This window comes from Aquila chrysaetos, chromosome 1, assembly GCF_900496995.4.
Source record: "Aquila chrysaetos chrysaetos chromosome 1, bAquChr1.4, whole genome shotgun sequence".
Lineage (NCBI taxonomy): Eukaryota > Metazoa > Chordata > Aves > Accipitriformes > Accipitridae > Aquila > Aquila chrysaetos.
Genome location: NC_044004.1, coordinates 28,113,736 through 28,120,626, shown reverse-complemented (window position 1 = coordinate 28,120,626; position 6,891 = coordinate 28,113,736).

The following is a 6,891-nucleotide window of genomic DNA, read 5'->3' as shown; positions in this document are numbered from 1 at the left end:
GATGCCGCCGTGCTCCGCTCTCCCGCCCCGCCTCTCTCCCGCCGCTGGCCGGCGGCCCGGCAGCCCGGTGGTTGCGGTGTGCCTCGGGAGCCGCTTTCCAGCCTCGCCGCAGGAGGCTGCGGGTGTTCGGGGCCTGCGGCCTGCGGGGCCGCGCCTTCGCCTGCTGGTGTGTGGCTGCTGTCCGCACCTTCGGTGTCGGCTCCCCGCCGGGGCGGCGGGCCCGGCTGAGGACCCGGCCGGGAGGGGTTCTTGTCGGGGTCCGAGCTGTGTCCTCAGGGCCTCCTCCATCGGCCTCGTAGTGCGGCTTCAGCAGCGCAGAAGTCTCAGAGGAGAGCCTCCGCAGGGCTTCCCCCTTGGCTGTTTGTCCAAAAACCAAAACCAACGCAGCAGTTTGGTCCCGTTGCTGTCGCGTGATGGCCTAGCAACTACGGTTTCTGGGACATCTTGCCTGTGTATTTTCTTCTAGGCACCATTAATTATTTATAGAGAGCACAAACTATTTTTACAAGTTTTACAAGGTTTTGGAACTTTTTTTTTTGTAAGAAATTGCTCACAAGAACAGCTTCGTTTGTGATTGCAAAATCTCGGTGCTGCTGCAAGGCATAGAATGCTGTTGTCTTGAAATACTTGTTTACTGGCATTACAGAGGGATCTGTTGCCTTACGCGTCTGCTGCTTTGCCAGCACATGGCTGTTCTGGCCTTCGCTGTTGTGCTCTGTAAAATTCTAGAAGCAGAGGAAAGTAGTCATGTTCTCAGCTATGTTTTCCGTGTGTTAGTCTTTATCAAAGTCTTTGTGGGTTGGCATTGCCTGTTCCAGGTATTTTTCTAGCTTGTATTTTTCCTAGTTTAGCTTTATTACTGCCTGCATGTTTCTCTGTTTTTTCCTTACTTCACAACTTTGCATTAAGGTTTCACAGACCTGGGAGAACATGCAGGTGTAGGGCCACTGCTCAGTTTATATGTATTGGCTTTATACTTCTCAATTGCTCAATCTAATCAGGATTTCAGCTGTAGCTACATAAAATATTTCAGAAGTGCCAGCAGACCACTTAGCTAAGAAAACATATTTTTATCAGATTCACAATCTAGAGATGTGCTAAATAAAGCAAGAGGGAGTATATTTTGAGGGTGAAACAATTTAACGGAGATTTAATTTCAAGATATCAATATAAAATTCATACTCCTTTTTAAGTTACAACGATTTGGTTTCAAAAGGCTGCATAAAAGTATCTGATATGTAGTGCAGAGGGTGCAAGAGTTCTGCATATACCGGCTTGGGAGCGTGCAGTAGTGAATTTGCTAGCATAGTTCAGTGTGCTGTGCTGATCACATTGAATTTGGGTAGTAACGGACAAAGAGAGTCCTTCAGCAAATTCATGAAAATATATAGGGAAAGAGAAGTATGTTTTTGAGTGATGGATGAGTGTGACAGGAGTCATGAATCCAAAGTTGTGATCCAGAGCATACATAATAGTATAGCGGCCATATTTGGAGGAAAACATCGTTCCTGCTACACAGATTAAGTTTGATGCATTATAGGTAATGGCTTACCCATGTGCAATAACAGAGAATGTAAATAAATACATAGCAATCCTATAATTCCTAAATGGATATTGTCTTCACTGTCCCAAGAGACAATAATACCAACTAACAAATCCAAGAGGGTGCTCTATTAGCAGGAATTAAACTAATATGCTTCACAGACTATCTTCAAATATCACCACCAGTGAGCAAGGTATATAGATTCCACATCTGAGCAATTCCAAAAAAGCAACTGCAGAGGTAGCTAAATCACACATTCGCGCTAGCAACAGATGTTGTTCGTTATGTGTAACAACATGCACAGAACCCCATAGTCACAAAAATACCTGCGAAAGCAGAAGTTACTATAAACCAAATAGTGTGACTAAAGGTTGCACTTGCACTCCATATCTACTCCTTAGAGCGCCAAGGCTTGTATTTGCACCACTTGCACACCAAGCTGGCCGAATACAGCCAGGACTCGAGGAGGTGTGCCGGGGTAGTTACTGAATGAGCTTATGAGCTGCCTCATTGTGCTGGCACTTGTCCTGTTGGCACGGAGTGAACACCTGTGGAGTGAGCGCTGGTCCATGCGGGGAGACATCAGTCCTTAATGTTAAACTGTTGGCAGGTCCACATGTTTCAGAGTTCTGAAATAAATGAAGAAAAGCAGGAATGGAACTACATTTTGAGTATGACTCCTAGTCATGTGAATACAATACATTATCTATAAGTTCAGACTGGTGAAAGTAAGCCAGGATAGATAGAGCACAGTAAAAATGACAGTCAGTCTCATCTGTCTTTACCTTCACTTTTCAGCTTGGGTAAATACATGAAGCAAATATTAAGATTTTTGATCAATTTGCTTTGAGCTGCATATGCAATGGAAAACACATACTAGAACAATTATGGAAAGTTGTCTAGTTCAGCAGAATAATAAATGTTACAGTATTTACGGGACAGCAGATCAGTAGCATAAACATGGATTTTTCAAGTGATCCGTTTATGTGTCAAAACGTGATGGATGTATTACACAATTATAATTTCCTGTGTTTCAAAACCCATTAGTTATAATGAGGATAAATTAAATGTACATATCATTAGCTATATTGGGTAACATTGAAGCCAACCACATAAAATGGTAAATTCAAATATTTACAGATTCATGACTGAAAATATGAAAACAAAATATAAGCATGAATTTTCTGATTCCCGAGTATCTTATTATAGCTACACATGAATGCAGCACTGAATGTCCTATCAATAATTATTTCAGTTGAAGACAATGTAATTCTGTCATAATTGCAAATCAGTCAGTGTTATGTGTTACTTCTTGGCAGTTGTGTTCAATAGAAGCAAGTATGTTCTCTAATTGACATGGTGTCATAGCCTGAGTTTTAACAGGAGTTGTATGTTTTCCCACAAACTGACAAAATTGCAGAAGTAAGCATTTACACAGTCAGTGATCTGAGTCATCTCCTAAACTTCCATTAAGTGTGACAGTTGCACAGAATGGAATAGCATACCATAATGCAGTGAATAATATAAAAGGTAGAGAAGCATTTCCCTGATAGTAAGATGTGAGCTGATAAAATGCAGCTAAGATTTCTTAGTGTAATATATGTATATGCATGCACAAGGCCAAGCAGATCGGTAATCAATGGTATCTATGAAACACAGCAAGGAGTGTACCGCTTGCTATTCAATCAGCAATGCACCTCATTTAGAAGCAATCTTTGGTAGTACTGTGAGATTGTCAAAATATAGAAATAAAACCAGAACAAGATTCCATGGTGCTATTAAAAAAAAAAAAAAGGCGGGGGGAGGTGGTATTTCTTTATCTCATTTGTGAGGATTTCTGTAACAGAAGCATGGGTAAATGAAATTAAGAGATTTGTATTCTCCGCAAGTAGTTACTGTGCAAATAGACTAGCCGTGACAAAAACCTTTCCTGTCACTGGGAGGCGCTGCTGCCAGCAGATGCTGAAAGGGAGTGACTTCCTTAAAGATAACATGAGCAGAAATCTCCCCTTTCTGTAAAATGTATTCTCCTAAGCCAAATTCACAGGGTTTACATTGCACAGTAATGAACTGAATTAAAAGGACAAAATTCACCCTGAAAAAAAAAAACAACCAACAACCCAAAACCAAGCAAACAAAACCAAGGTTAATGAATTTCAGACTTGGAACTCCTAAACTAAACACATTATAGGACAAGTCACTAACACTCATCTTCTTAATACATGTCTAGGTGGCAGAGTGAGGTGCCTAAACAGACACCTGAATTAACTAACCTGGTCTGCCAGTTTCTAGCCAGAAGATGAGTCACACAATTTGCCTCAGGTTATTTATTTGAGTTTGACAGGCCCTTATTGTTCTTGGGAGGACAAAAACTGGCAAATCCTTTTCCTTTTTTCCTTTTTTTTGCCTTTTTTTTCCTTTTTTCTTTTTTTCTCTTTTTTCCCTTTTCACTTTTTTCCTTTTTCCCTTTTTTTCCATTTTTCTTTTTTTCCTTTTGCAATCAAAAAATGCCAAGTGCAATGCCCACATTGTACTTGCCATCGTATCTGCTATAGACCTTTCTTAACCAAAGTTATGATGAAGGCAGAACAGTGCAAAGGGACAGCAGTGACTGGCATTATTATTTTGCTTCAGGCTGACCATGAATTTCTATTTTGGAGCCTTTCCTTGACATTGACTCGCCACGTTACCACAATATGTCAAGTTCTCCAGTTATGCTTGAAATGCAGCTTAAACTTTTATTTCTTGGCACTTTGTGGTGATGATGGGAAAACACTTCCGTCGTAGCAAAGCTGACAAAATAGAAGACGTGTATTTCTTGCCTTAAAAGTAAAGCAGAAAATGTAGTTAGAAACTTGCTGTCTAATCCTCAAAAGTCACAGCAGAAACAGAGTGAAACAGCAGTGATTTATTCTGTGAAAAAAAACCACCCCAGATTATTATAATCTGTCTGATAAAAAGAAAAAACAGAGTGTTTCCTTTTTTCTATAAGTGATGCAAAATTACACGCTTCTAGGCCATAGCCTACAGAGGAAAAAGAGTATACACTGAAATATGTAACTTAACAGAATAATTGCTATTTTGCTTTGCATTGGGAACCTTTGTCATTTAAGATATTCATCTTCTATATTCTACTTGCTAGAAAGACAATATTTTAGAATGATATTCTGCTTACTTCCCTGGGTTCATAATTCCAATGTATTTTAATGAGCAGTGATCAGGAATATTTCTTCCCCTTCCTCTCCCTCATATTAAGTTCTCAGTATATAGACTGTGATTAGCAGCTTTGCCTGAGTTTACCAGTCTAATGGAAAATTGTCTATTTTAAGATCTTCTTGAGAAGCCTTAATGAATATTGGATGGATTCCTGTTAGCTTGGTTTGTGTTTACAAAATAGTTCAAACATGTTTAATAGGTTGCATCATTTTAACAAACTGCATATTGAGAAAAATGCTTGAATACTAAAGATTACTGTTGAGAAGAGTTTTATTTCTAATGAAATATCTTCTGCATAGAAACATGGCATTTTAAAATGTGTTTTCACCCTTGTATTATCCAGTTAGTTTTAAAGGAATGTTCTAAATCTTAGAGGATACTTTGTATGTGATACATTATAGCATGCTGACTAGATAAAGCATATATTTAATAAAGTAAATTGTCTTACAGGAGATATGACCCTGAACTAAAGTTCAGTCTAGACATTTCAAAATACTGAAAAAGTGTCATATGTATCTGGATAAAAAGACGAAAAGAGGGAAGATGTCCTTTATGATTCACCTGTACATAATAAAGTTTCTAAGACTTTCTGGATTTAATTCCTCTTTGCACTAGAATATGATTATTAATCAAAAGCAAGGAGTCTTGATTTAGAAGGCTGTCAGTGATGCAGAATCTTTTTCCACATGGAGCAATTACTGTAACAGCTGCCTAGCATTAAATCTTTAAAAACGTGGATTTATTTCTATTCTGAATTACCCTATTATCAGCTGCCTGATGCCAAGACTGAAAAGATTATCAAGAAAGTTTCTCTCCCATATAAGTTCTTACCTGATCAGTAGACCTCCCTTAATCTCTTCTTTGTAAGCCAGGCTAAGTTCCCCGAGTTTTTCATGGCAGAAATTACATTTCTTTTCTTGTTTTTCTTTCTTTATTTCCCAATTGATTGATTTTCCTATTATATTTTCATCATTCTCTACAAATGATTTTTTAAGGAGAAAAGGCTAGTAGCATAGCCTTCACTTTCTCATTATTGACCTATTTATGTGTTCAAGGATAGCTGTTTTTCCACAAAGTTTCTGAAGCTGATGCTGCCACCATGTAAGCAGAGACCACTTTCTTTGTTCCTAAATGTGTAACTTTAGTTTTGGCTATGTCATAAACTCCTGGTTTTATTATGCCCACCTTACAATACAATTCAGATTGCTTTGCATCAGCGACTTGTCTTTCTCATTATCTAAAAAATCCTCAATCCTTGCCTTATTTTTAAGTCTATTAGAAATGACTGTTTCCCAGAGGTAGTAGAATTGTTAAAACGTATACAGCCAAGGAAAAACTCTACTAGACTTCTGCTAGAAACACAAGTACTTGATGATCACACGTTTATGGTGAAAACCCTCCCTCTCACCATACGTTTGAGACCTAACAAGTAGACCCTAACAAGTAGACCAATCCATTTGACATGCAGTGTAAAAGTTGTTTTGTTGCAATTCCTTAATCAAATATTGCATGTTATCAAAGTCACATACTGTATAGAAATCTACATATTTTATATTGAGGGTGTTATCTACCACCTTGGTCAACCTAACTTGTAACCTGATTTTAAATAAGAAATCAAGTTACTTTGATGGGACATATTTTTCACAAATCCAGGTTGATTGGCATTAATTATGTTATCTTCCTTTAATTCTTAATTATAGTCCTGGAGCATCCATTCCATTATTTTGCATATGATTGACATCCAGCTGACAGGTCTATAATTGCCCTCCTTAAAAGCTGAAACACGTTTGCTCTCTATACTCTTTTGGAACTGACAGAGTGTTTCAAGAGTTACTGAAAAGCAATGTTAATGGTGCACAGAGCTTGTCAGGCAGCGCTTTCAAAAGTTTTGTATGCAAATTATCTGGAGACAGTGATTCAGCAACCCCATGCAGCGCTACAGGCTTGGGGAAGAGCGGCTGGAAAGCTGCCTGGCAGAGAAAGACCTGGGGGTGCTGGTTGACAGCCGGCTGAATATGAGCCAGCGGTGTGCCCAGGTGGCCAAGAAGGCCAACGGCATCCTGGCCTGCATCAGAAATGGTGTGGCCAGCAGGAGCAGGGAGGTGATTGTTCCCCTGTACTCGGCACTGGTG